The sequence below is a fragment of the Mesoplodon bidens genome (genome assembly GCF_964165515.1).
Source record: "Mesoplodon bidens genome assembly, chromosome: Y".
In the NCBI taxonomy this organism is placed as follows: Eukaryota; Metazoa; Chordata; class Mammalia; order Artiodactyla; family Ziphiidae; genus Mesoplodon; species Mesoplodon bidens.
Genome location: NC_138180.1, coordinates 53,554,386 through 53,567,215, shown reverse-complemented (window position 1 = coordinate 53,567,215; position 12,830 = coordinate 53,554,386).

The window sequence follows — 12,830 nt, the reverse complement described above, 5'->3', positions numbered from 1 at the left end:
CATTGATTAAATACGACTGGTAATAACGGTGAGAGAACGCCCACAGCCCCGGACCACGCGTCTCTGATTTCCAGGGGGTCACGATCTCATTAATCTTCCCGTGTACTTACAGCTCCGTGCCAGTTTACCTTTAAAAGGACAGGGTTTGATGCAGGCTGGGGTAAATTCCCTCTGCCGAGGGGCAGACGCTCTTACCCTGAGACACATGACAGAGGTAGTGTGTCTGGAGCATCCCTTGGTTACGATAAAGTGGCATTTGGTATTTAGTGCCATTTTGCAAACGGAATCAGCGCGATAGAAATGATGCTTTCTTTTCCTTTTCAAAACGGTCTTTTTGTGGTCTGATTATTCGGCCCTGTTTGCAGAGCTAATGGTTGCTCACCAAAATCCATCCATTCTTTTTTTCTGGGCACAAGATTAAGCTATGTTTTGCAGCCCCCTTTGTGTTGGGTTTAGTCCAGCGGCTGAGTTCTTGGCGATAAAATGAGAGTGGACGTGACTATGGGCCCAGTCTGTATCTGGCCTTTAAGACAGGGTCTTCTCCGTGCACTGTGCCCTGCTCACCAGCTGGAATGCCTGGTGACCTAGCTCCAACCATAAAGACCATGACAAGTGTGCAGGGCCCGGGGTATGGAGCAAGTAGCCTGGGTTCCCAAGTGACCGCGTGGAGCAGACACCTGGCACCCTGGACAGCTCCATGGGGCTGTAGACAGAGACACAGAAAGATGCTTTGGGTATTTTCTGTGTCTGTTTAGGACAGGAGCCCAACATTCTTCTACGCCAAGCCCTATTCTTGTGTTTGAAGTGAATTCCAACCCAGCTCTTTTAACTCAAACTGTTTCAGCAGAACTGGGGGTAGGGGTGGAGGTGGATAAGGAATGGCTTCTTTCACCCATGTGAGCAAGTCTTGGCTGAGCGTGGAGGGAGGTGGGGAAACTACCGCTGGAGGAAGGGTGCACCCAGCATTTGACAAGACGTCGCTGCTGCAGATTCGAAACGCCAGCTAAATGACACCCGTACCCTCTTCTCCTTGGGATGGCCAGCCTGGAGGAAAGCACAGCAATGGAATGGGTGATGTAGACCCAGGTGAGTCCTCAGGAAAAGCTGAAGGTTACGTGAAGTCACCTGTGAAACCGTGGCGGACAGATGTTTCCCGAATAAGCATGTGCCTATCTGCCAGAACTGTCTGGAACTGCTTTCCTGTAAGGAAAACGATCTTTTGAACCTGAGCTTGATGGTGTGGCTGGCTGTAGTTCTGAGCTTTGACAGCCCCAATCTCCTGCCACGTGAGGCTCGGTCACTCAGAAGAAATGCGTGGGGTCCCCTGGATTGGAAACTCTCATAGTTCAAGGTCGACTTAATGTCCCAAGTTCTTTGAGATGTCTCAGCACATCGGTCGCACAGTAACGGCCTATTGGTGAAAGCATGAATGCATGGGGGCTTCCCTGGTAGTGCAGTGGTTATGAATCCACCTGTCAATGCAGGGGACATGGGTTCGAGCCCTGGTCCGGGAAGATCCCACATACTGCGGAGCAACTAAGCCCGTGAGCCACAAATACTGAGCCTGCGCTCTAGAGCCCGCGAGCCACAGCTACTGAGCCCACGTGAAGCCCGCATGCCTAGAGCCTGTGCTCCGCAACAAGAGAAGCCACCACAAGGAGAAGCCCGCACTCTGCAATGAAGAGTAGCCCCCATTCGCCACAACTAGAGAAAGCCTGCGCCCAGCAATGAAGACCCAACACAGCCAAGAATAAATAAATAAATTTATTTTAAAAAACAATGAATGCATGAATTAATGAATGCCTGTGTACTTATATACACTACCAAATGTAAAATAGATAGCTAGTGGGAAGGAGCCGCATAGCACAGGGAGATCATCTCCGTACCTTGTGACCACCTAGAGAGGTGGGATAGGGAGGGTGAGAGGGAGATGCAAGAGGGAGGAGATATGGGGATGTATGTATATGTAGAGCTGATTCACTTTGTTATACAGCAGAAACTAACACACCATTGTAAAGCAATTATACTCCAATAAAGATGTTAAAAAAAAAAATGAATGCCTGTCTGCAGGCTTCTCCCTTGGCTGATCCAGAGTTGAGTGTTGCCAGGTTGCACATGCCAATGAGTTTCTCTTGCACGATGAGACCCCAATCTTACTTGTGAATGAAAGAATTGCACTGCCAACCTCTGTAGAGCCTTTTTTATGCGGGAAATGGTCATGGGGCTTGGCTTCAGGAAGGAAAATGGTTCAGGGAGTGGTAATTCTGTGCAGCAAGCTGGGAGGATAGAGTGCATGGGTGCTAGGGCTGCCTCTACCTGTCTGGTTCCTGCCCTGGGATGAGGAGGGCAGGTGGATGGTGCCTGGAAGGGGTGGTGAGAGCCCCTTAGAGGGGTAGGTGTGATGTGGCATCTGGATGGGTTTATTTGCACTTGAAAAGTGTGTGTTGTTTGCTTTGTCTAGGGATTTGCTAGTCTGGCCCCCATATTCCAGAGTCAGGAAGACCCCAAGATGTCAAAGCATCAGAAACACAGAAAATGAAATTCTGCCATTTGCAAAAACGTGGATGGACCCAGAGGGTATTATGCTAACTGAAATGATTCACACAGAGGAGCACAAATATTCTATTTTTTCACTTATATGTTAGACCTAAAAAACCCGAAACTAGTGAATATAACAAAAAAGAAGCAGTCTCACAGATACAGAGAACAGTGGTTACCAGTGGGGAGAGGGAAGGGGGAGGGGCAAGATAGGGGGAGGGGATTAAGAGGCACAAACTATTGTGTATAAAATAAATAAGCTACAAGAATATATTGTACAGCACAGGGAATGCAGCCAATATTTTATAATAACTATAAATGGAGTATACCTATAAAACTTTTGAATCACTGTTGTATGGCTGAAACTTATATAATATTGTACCTCAATTATTCATCAATAAAAAAGAAAGAGATACAGAAAATTAAAAGTTATGAATAATACACCCTATTTCCATGTAAGGCCACTTTCTGAGGTACCTGGGGTTAGGACTTAAGAAAGCACCTCTTTTCTTTCTTTCTTTTTTTTTTACATCTTTATTGGAGTATAATTGCTTTACAATGGTGTGTTAGTTTCTGCTTTATAACAAAGTGAGTCAGTTATACATATACAATTGTTCCCATATAGTACCTCTTTTCTTAGGGAAGAAAAAATTCGACCCATTGTACTCTCTGTGCTTGGGGGACGGAGCTGCAGCCCATGTGGTTAAGTGGCTCGTTTGCTACGGAGAGCCACATGTGGTGAGGGGAAAGAGGAAGACCGTTCTTGGTGGACCATCTGGGTGCTTTCTTGGTTAAATGCCAAAATAAAGCAGTAACCCAGACACAGGGACACAGGTAACTGTGTTCAGGGACAGCCAAGAGGTTACATGGGCGGCAGAGAACTGGGGTGGGGGGTTGGACAGGTGAGGGCCGGGAAATTATTCTCTGACTCTGGAGATGCAGAGAGAAAGATACGTTCATTGCAGCCACACGAGCGCTTCTCTGCTCAAACCATTCTGTTGACCCTTGCACCAGCCCTTTCTCTCCACCCCAAATCCAGACTGACCCCCCTGAATTGTCTTTCCAGGAATGGGGGACTGTCCGCCGTGTCCAGCATCACATTGATGCTCATTTCCTTAGCGGTACATCCTCCTTAGCCCCCATTTCCCCCTGAGCTGCCGTGCTTACCTTGCTCCTCAAGATACTAGCTGTGTGGCTGGCACGAGCTCTGTGTACCATTTTATTCAAAACCCCGCAAAGCAATAAGAAGGAAAAATGTAAACTAAAGGCAGGGGGGTGGGGAGGATTGACAAATGCCACATGCGCCTTTTTACATGTGTTATACATTCTCAACATGAGGCACCCATGGTAAATCCAGAGAAGTGATCTTGGCAGTCATATCGTTTCCAAGGAGCTCGCTGGCCTCGGGGCTGTGAATTATGGAGCTGTGAATATTATAGGAGGGATTGTTTACAGTAAATCATGCACAACGGCCAATGTTTCATAATCAGAATGTGTCAGGTGTTGGGGAGAGAAGCAAAACTTGGCTTACAATGTCCTCTGAGGATGAGCACCAATGTGGCCAGGGGTAGGGGCTAATGGATAAACATCCAGCCTTCCCCCCATCACCCCTACGTACCAACCACACTCGTATAAACAAAGAGATTAGGAGCACTTGAGATTTTCATTTGCAACTGTAAAAGGTGGCAAAAACAGGTAATTTATGTGGAGTTCCGCTCTCAACAACTCCTGTGTGTCCTTTACTCCATCTGACTGGTGACGCATATAAAGCCCAGGCATGGAGACGTGTGCTTGAGCTGTGGGTGCAGAGTCTGAAGCAGGAGTCAGAACACCTGATTCTTTTCTGAACAGGTTACGATCAGGTGAGCGATCTTTGGTGCATCAGTATGTGTCCCACCTGTACAACGAGATGATGGTGCCTTTCCCACCAGGGTATGGGGCTCTGAGAAGATGCTGTGGGAAACCTCTACAGAAGATGGAAAATGTTATAAGATGTTGGCCATCACTTGTTCATACGGGGGTCCAATAGAGGCAAGGAAACTGTAGACAAGGTGTTCTCCAACTCTGAGCAATTTATTTTGGGGTCCTTTCTGTTCCGAAAGGGATTGGCCCTCCACAATGGGGGTGGGCCTCGTCTAATCAGTTGAAGGCTTTACAAGGAAACAGACTGATCTCCCTTGAGGAAGAGGGAAGGATGCATCAAGGTGGTCTTTGGACTTGGCCTGCAGCATCACTTCTTCCCTGGGTCTCAGCCTGCTGGTCTACCCTGCAGATGTTTGGACTTGCCAGGTCCCATGATCATGTGCATCAATATTCCTTAAAATAAATCTCCATCTCTCTCCCTCTATTATCTCTATCTATCTATCCATCTCTCTATCTATCTAACTATCTATCTATCTATCTATCATCTCTCTATCCACCCATTCATCTGTCATCTACCTGTCCATCCATTACCTATCTATCTGCTTGCCCACGCATTACCACCCCCACCCTGTTGCCGTGCATCTCTGGAAAACCTTGACTAATACATCCTGTCCGCCTCTGTCCTCATCCTCATCACCTTCTAAGCAGAAGGAAAAAAAAAGGGACCACATCGGGCTTGTGCCTCTTCCCCAGAGCTTGTGTCTGTCGCTTAGTCCAGGGCAGGTGAGGGTGAATCTCCTGCCATCTGATGCTTGCTTCTTCCACCCCCGACCCTGACCCTCCCTGCAGAGAGGAGTGCAGGGAATAAATAGGACCAAGTCCCACCTCCCCACCTGTACCAGCTCTGTGGTATCAGGCCAAGGTCCTGGCCTCCTCTCTCCCCACCCTTTCAAGCCTCATGTTGTTGGTGGACAATAGTGGCTTCTGCCTGTAGCTGTTTAGAAGGGCACGTAGGCAGAGACCCCCCAGCTGGGGAGGCGGGTGAGCTTGGATTTCACTCCACCCCTGTCTCAGTTCACCTCATGGCTCTGACATCACTTTCTTATAAGCACTGACTCATCCATGCACGCCATCTGCTTTCTTGTATGTGGGTCTTTGTCCTTCTCACGTAGGACCTTGATGGTGGGATGCGGTGGCATGTTCTTCACACAGGAGGGATTGGAGTGCATGCGTCTTTAATTCTCCACCCTCTGACCCACCCTTTCGAGGCATTTCCACAAAACAAGTGGGTCACAGAGTCTGGGCACGATTCTGGAAGTGCGGAACGTTGTGGGTGATTTTTACATGGTGGTGCCCGCCTTCCTGATAATGAAATATGTTGGACCTAAGTCATTTCTCATCTCAGGAGCCTCTTAAATATGAATGTCTCTTCAACGACGTGTTGGTGACTTGACAGAAGGTTGCTTGATTCTCAAAACTTAGGTCCTCGTGCTGGTCTACAGGCTCGTAACAGAGCCGGGAGGTTTCTTCCACTGTGAAGCATCTCTTGGGATTGGAGATAACAGGCAATGAAGCCAGAGATGGAGGGAAAGAGAGACTGGATTCTCCTTCTCCCAATCTTCCCTTTCCAAGCTCTCTTGACTTTGTATTTAGAACCGAAGAGAATGCAGGACGAGCTTTCTCGCCAAAGTTGACAGAGATCCGTTGGGTCTTCCCACTTGTAGATGTGTTTTTATTGTGCATGTAGGCTATTTTTCAGGGGCCTGAGTACAGGACTTATTCCTCTTGATGGCAATGGCACCCACCACCCTCGGTCTCCTTGGTGGGAGGGGCTGGTGCAGGATAAATCATGTTGTTCTGACTCAACGTGGTTCCACATGTGTTTCTGACATTGCAATGGCTGCGTAGGATTTGGTGGGTATTTGGTTTCTTATTTTTTCCCCTTTGGCATTATCAAATGGTTTATTGTCAGAACCAATATGGTTTAACCAATGATAGTTACATTTAAAAGTTTGCGTTTGTGTATAAGCTGACATTTAAGAAGAATAGTTAACAGAAATATAGGTGTGGGAATGTAATGGCATAACCATAGACATTGAAGTCATTGATTGCCATGTTATTGACAAAGTATTTTTTTAATTAATTTAAAAAATTTTTTATTTTTTAAATTTTTATTGGAGTACTGTTGCTTTACAATGTGTTCGTTTCTGCTGTACAGCAAGGTGAATCAGTTATACGTATACATATATCCCTTCTTTTTCAGATTTCCTTCTCACTTAGGTCACCACAGAGCACTAAGTAGAGTTCCCTGTGCTATACAGTAGGTCCTCATTAGTTATCTATTTTATACATAGTATCAATAGTGTATGTATGTATGTATATATGTATATATATATATATATCCCAATCTTAATTTTTATTGAAGTATAATTGATTTACAATGTTGTGTTAGTTTCTCCTGTCCTACTGTAAATGTGTCTGAAGCTGAAAGCTTCAGTTTTCTCTTCATGGGGAGACTCACTTTGGTCCTTCTAAAGAGAGGGTTTTTCTCCCCTTCAGCCATGAGAATATCACTGGTGTTGTGTGTGTGCAGTTGCATTCATCTGTGTGTGTGTGTTGTGTCTGTGTGGTTATGCTTGTGAGTATGTTGTGTCTTCTGAATGTGTGTCCTTGTACCCTTATGGTCTGCCCATCCCCAGCCAAGCAAGCTGTTCATGCCTTCCCATGCAAGGAGCAGGTGGGGAGTATTTTCCCGGATAAGAAGCAGGAAAGGTGATAGCTTATGCATATCGATACCCAAGGGCAAAGAAAACCTTTGAGAAAAAGCTCATCCGGATTGATCCACATTATGGCATGTAACAGAGCTTCATCCTTTTTTATGGCTGAATAATATTCCACTGTATGGATGAACCACATTTTGTTTATCTCTTCATCCATCCATGGACACTTGGGTTGTTTCCACTCTTTGGCTACTGTTAATAAAGCTGCTATGAATGTGTGGGTCCAAGCATCTGTTTAAACACCTGTCTTCAATTCTTTGGGGTATATACCCAGGACTGGAATGGAAAGGGACTGTTAATGAGTCTGGGGCCTCCTTTGGGGGAATGAAAATGTTTTGGAACTAGATAGAGGTGGTGGTTGTATAACATGGTGAATGAACTAAATGCCACTGAATTGTCCACTTAAAAATGGTGAAAGGTTAATTTTATGTTATGTGAATCTTACCTCAATTTTTAAAAAAAAAGCTTACCCATAGGCCATCAGTTCAAAACCCCTGTATCCATATTGCTTGGACACATAAGTCCCGTGTCAACCAAGAATTTCACAGGCGTTGTGGAGCCCAGACTCTTGGGAAGATGACAAAGCTTCCTGGGTTTGGGGCTGTCTGGCAAGGCTGGGTGTCCCTGCATCTCACAGAGTGAAGGACAAAATTAATTTTGGCCAAAGTGTGTGTGGGTTTTAGAGGCAGGGATGGATGTCTAAATCCTCTTTTAAATTTCCTTTGCCTCAAAGGATCTGCTCATTTCATCGGAAAATCATTGCTAATTTAATTTTCTATTTTGTATAATCTTTTATTTTAAAAAAAACAAACTCTTTGCCACTCAGGGGGGAGAAATACAAGGTTCTATTTGTCTTCAGTTAACGAGTTTCTTCCAACAACTCTGCCTGCTGAAGGAGTGCTAAAGAAGAAAGGGGAACCTCCACTTTGGCGGTCCTGTGTGTGCCCTTGGAGACTGTCTAAAGAGGACCAGGAAGGCAGCCTGGCATTTGCGACCTGGTTTCCACGCTCATGGAATGTCTCACCTCTTGGGCATCATTTCTAACCTGAAGTTATAGGAGGAAAGGACACTTCAACTCCAAGCCCCCAATTTCTAGGACTCTGGCAGAGGGTGATGGATGAATGACCCATCCTAGGCACTAAGAGAGAAGCCAGGGAAAGTTGGGGACCTCGTGGAGAAAATTGAGGAGGAACATGACTGAGACACTGAGGTTGCTCCCCACATGTTTGGAAATCAAGGAGCACTGGTGGTGGCTCTGGGTGAGGCTGCATGTTGCCAACTCCACCAGGACCTGCCGTAGAGCTTATAAGAAATGTACGGGGGGCAGGTTTTGTTTCACGATGCAGAATTTAGAGGATCCCTTCTGAAGAATGGAATCATGAAACTCAATCTTCAGTATGTCTTTGGCACAGAGCAATAAGTATATTTCTAACTATACAAGAGAAGTTACCACTGGCTTTCAAAAAAAAAAGATAGGTGTTTGGAAGGGCAAACAGAGTCTCATGGTATTTGATAATATTTTGTTTTGAAGGAGGAAAAGTTTAGGCACACAGTGGACAACAGAAAAGTATGGGGTCACACAGTCCTTCCTCAGCCCCCAGACTCTAAGTTTGGGGCAGGGGCTTGAGTAGACAGACTGGAGACAGATGGCAGTGGCTTCATGGCAACTCCAAAACCCATTTAGGGAACAGGCTCCCTTCTGGACACTAGTGTCCATGGGAGTGTTTCGACAATCAAAGAAGGAGAGGAAATTGTAAATAACAGGGGTTTGAGAAAAAGGGAATCACAGATAAAGAATTACAGATAAGTAAAAGGTGCTGAGAGAAGGAAGCACAAACATGAGTTGGCAGGAGGAATAGATGGGTCACCACCAGAGCAACAGAGAACTTAGAAATATATTGTGGCTTTCCCTTTTTTGTATTTTTTTTTCAAGAAAAGATGTGAGCACGAAAGACCAGTGATTAGGGAGAGCAAAGGCATTAACAGAGGGAGAAAAGCAGAGGTAAAAATGTTTGAGGGAAGGGAGTGATTGACTCTCATCCAACATTGGAAGGCAGCTTAGGAATCGGTGAGAAGCGGTCAGAAAAGAAACTTAGTTCTCCAAGTTAAGGGAAAATGGGGGAAGGCTTAGAAACCAAGAGTGAGTCAGGAGCTAGCTCAGTGGACCACCCCGCCAAGGAAGGGAGGGGTGCCTTAGTCCACTGGGGCTGCCATAACAAATTATGGTAGACGGCGGGGCATATAAACAACAGATATTTATTCATCACAGTTCTGGAGGCTGGAGGTCTGAGATCCTGGTGAGGCCAGATTTAATGTCTGGTGAGGCTGCTTCCTGCTTCATAGATGGTGACTCCTCGCTGCGTCATCACCTGGAGGAAGGGGCCGGGGAATTCCCTGGGGTCTCTTTTAGAAGGACACTAATCCCATCCCCGGGGCTGCACCCTCATGACCTCATCACCTCCCTGAGGTCCCACCTCCTGACACCATCCCACTGGGGGTTAGGATTCCACACTTGAATTTGGCAGGGGTGGGGACAAAGACAATTTATGGCAGTGGGCAAGATGAAGATAGTGACTCTCGCTCCAAGACTAGGAGCCTCCCAAAGACAAACTCTTCGATGAAAGGATCAGGAAACAGAAATCCCAGAGACCAGGGTGGGGAGCTCTGCTGGTTGTTAAGGGTGCACAGTGGGTGTCAGGGTGTCAGGAATGGAGGAACAGCCCCTTTCTTTGTGAGGCCACAGGGACCCCATCTCCTCCTTTCTCTGTGTGTGGGTGCTGAGTGCTGAATTATCAGCCCGGGGCATCTCAGAAAAGATGCGCAGAAACGTTAAAACAGAAAGCCTCCCCACCTCACAGCCCCTGCTCTTTTCTCCAGCTCCTTGGAAAGCTCCTGTCCAAACCGAGTCTTCCTGTTCCTCCTCTGCTTCCCTCTCACACCAGGCACACGCCTTCCTTTACTCTCGAGATGTAAATCCCGCCAGATCCAAGACACTGGCCATCAGCCTTTATTTGTAGTGAACCCTCTGCTTTGACTAATGATATTCAGCAAAAGGCTGGAGATTCTACAGAACACGTGTTTCAAATTGAACAGCAAAGGTAGAGGTTTCTCTGCACTCATAAATAATGAATTTTTCCCCCCTAGATCTCAGGAATGGAGGTCTCAAGGAGACTGTAATGCAGCCTCGGACCGGGCACACATGCTGGGTTGGCGTGGTCAGTGTGTGGTGGTACCCGTGTGGGTGGAAGGGCTGGCTGGCAGCCCTGATGAAGGATGTGGGGAGAGGGAAGACAGAGGGAAGGGAAGGAGGGCCGAGGGTGTCTGTGTGTGTCGAGGGGAGCCTGCTGGACTGTCTTCTGCTAATGGCAATGCAAATGGCATTTATAGCCCTAATTCACAGAGCACTAATAGTAGTAGAGTCAGGGTAAATCATTTCAATATCAAGATTTATGCCTTGAGGGCCAAGGACTAATTTCCATAAGTCATTTACAAAATCCATCTTGTCCTCGGAGGCTGTGATAAGTTGATGCCTCCACGGCCCCTGACCCCAGCAGCATCCTCTCTCTGCACTGGATGAGTTCTTCTTTCTTTCTTTCTTTCTTTCTTTCTTTCTTTCTTTCTTTCTTTCTTTCTTTCTTTCTTTCTTTCTTTCTTTCTTTCTTTCTTTCTTTCTTTCTCTTTCTTTCTTTTTCTTTTCTTTCTTTCTTTTTCTTCCTTTCTTTCTTTCTTCCTTCCTTTTTCTTTCTTTCTTTTTCTTTTTCTTTCTCTCCCTTCTCTCTCTGTGTCTACTTATCTATCTATCTATGTCTATGTATTCTATAATCTATCTACCCATCCATTATACCTACCATCTATCTAACTATCCATCCATCCATTTATTCATCTACCTATCTATTCTATCATTTATCTATGTATCTACCTATTTATCTGCTATCTATCTATGTCTATCTATTCTATAATCTATCCATTCATTATATCTACCATCTATCTAACTATCCATCCATCCATTTATTCATCTACCTATCTATTCTATCATTTATCTTTGTATCTACCTATTTATCTACTATCTATCTATCTACCTATCCATCCATCTATCTTCTCCCTCCCTTCCCTTTCTCCTGGAAGTGAAATCACAGCAGCTGATGGGCATGGCACTGCAGGGGTCATGAGTCGGAGGCACAATATGCCCCTTTTTCTATGGCCTCATGGACTGCTGCTTCCTCCAGGTCCACAGTCCTTGCAGGGTTCCCAGTGAGTCTGATGAGAAGGTGGAGCAGGTAGGACACCAGAGAGAAGAGCTGAAGCAGCCCTGGGGAAGGTCTCCAACACCCGACCTCAGCAGCCTGAGTCCGTGCTGGGTGCCTGAGGAATCGGAAGTGACCCTCGCTCTCATGGAATCTGTAGTGGTCAGGCTGACATGAATACACACCTCAGGGGGAGCAGAAGGGAGAGTTGTGTGGGAACAGCGTGTATTTTCTGAAACAAGTTGTGATAGCTAAGCTGAGCTCTCGCGTGTGACTGGCGGGGACGCTGGAATTGAGGTTGGTCTGGTGAAACCACTTGAGTTGCCCATCAGTCACTTCTTCTGGGGGTGTCCATGGGGCCCAGGAAGGGGAGCTGGGACTGGGGCCAGCAGGATGGTGTGATGTGGGATAAGGGGAGGGGAGAGAGCTCTGTGCCAGACCACCTCCACGGGAGACCTGGGAGCTGATTCTAAAGGGGATGAACAGTTGAGAACTATGTAAGGAGATCCTCTGGAGGGACCTGAGAAGGGCCCGGTATGAAGAGCATGCATTTGGGGAAAATAAACCAAATTATAATTGTGAGATGGCAGGCTGTGTGTCACCTGCTAACTCTCAAGAAGAGAATGTGGGAGTATCCATCCTGACCGCTGGGGTGACTCTGCCCCATTGCAGGCTCGTTCAGACCCCTCTCCCAAGAGACGGTGGGTCCGTGTCCTCCTGGAAATGCTCACAGGACCAGCTCAGTCTTTCTGGTTGAGCTTCCTGTTTTGAACAATTATCTTGGATCAAGGACAAGGAACCAGGCAGATGGACATGGACGAAGGAGGCAGTGGCTGCACGGTTTTCAGGGGGACGCTTGCTTTACCTCCACCCTCTTTCAGTGCCTCTAGCGTGTTTGTTTGTTTTTTCTTGTAGAAGCTTTTATTTCAGTGATTAAAAGAACACAGTAAACGGAAACTATGCTGATTTACTTTAGGCATGCACCTCTATCTGAAACTGTTGTTAGTTTTTGACTGGCCTAAAGCCTTATAACTTATTTTTTCATTTAGGCACATGTTTATATTTTGGGGGGCCCTGATATACAGGGTAAGTTAACTTCTTCCTTGTGGCAGTTTAGTATGAGAATTATGTTCGCTGGCTAGATTCCTTTAACTAACGGCCTCTAGACCCTCAGGCTACCTGTACTAGCTCGAGACTGTACTTTATATAGGTATTTAAGTGAATCACAGTATAAAGGAGGGAGATAATCTAGAAAGGTGAAATGTACTGTATGAATACTCCATACATTTTTTTCCCGTACTGATAATCAAACACTAGATAAGGAGGCCTATAGTCAAGTACCAAATTACTCTCTCTCCCACTGCTGCCCTTTCTGAGAGACACAAAGATGTATATCGATCTCTCC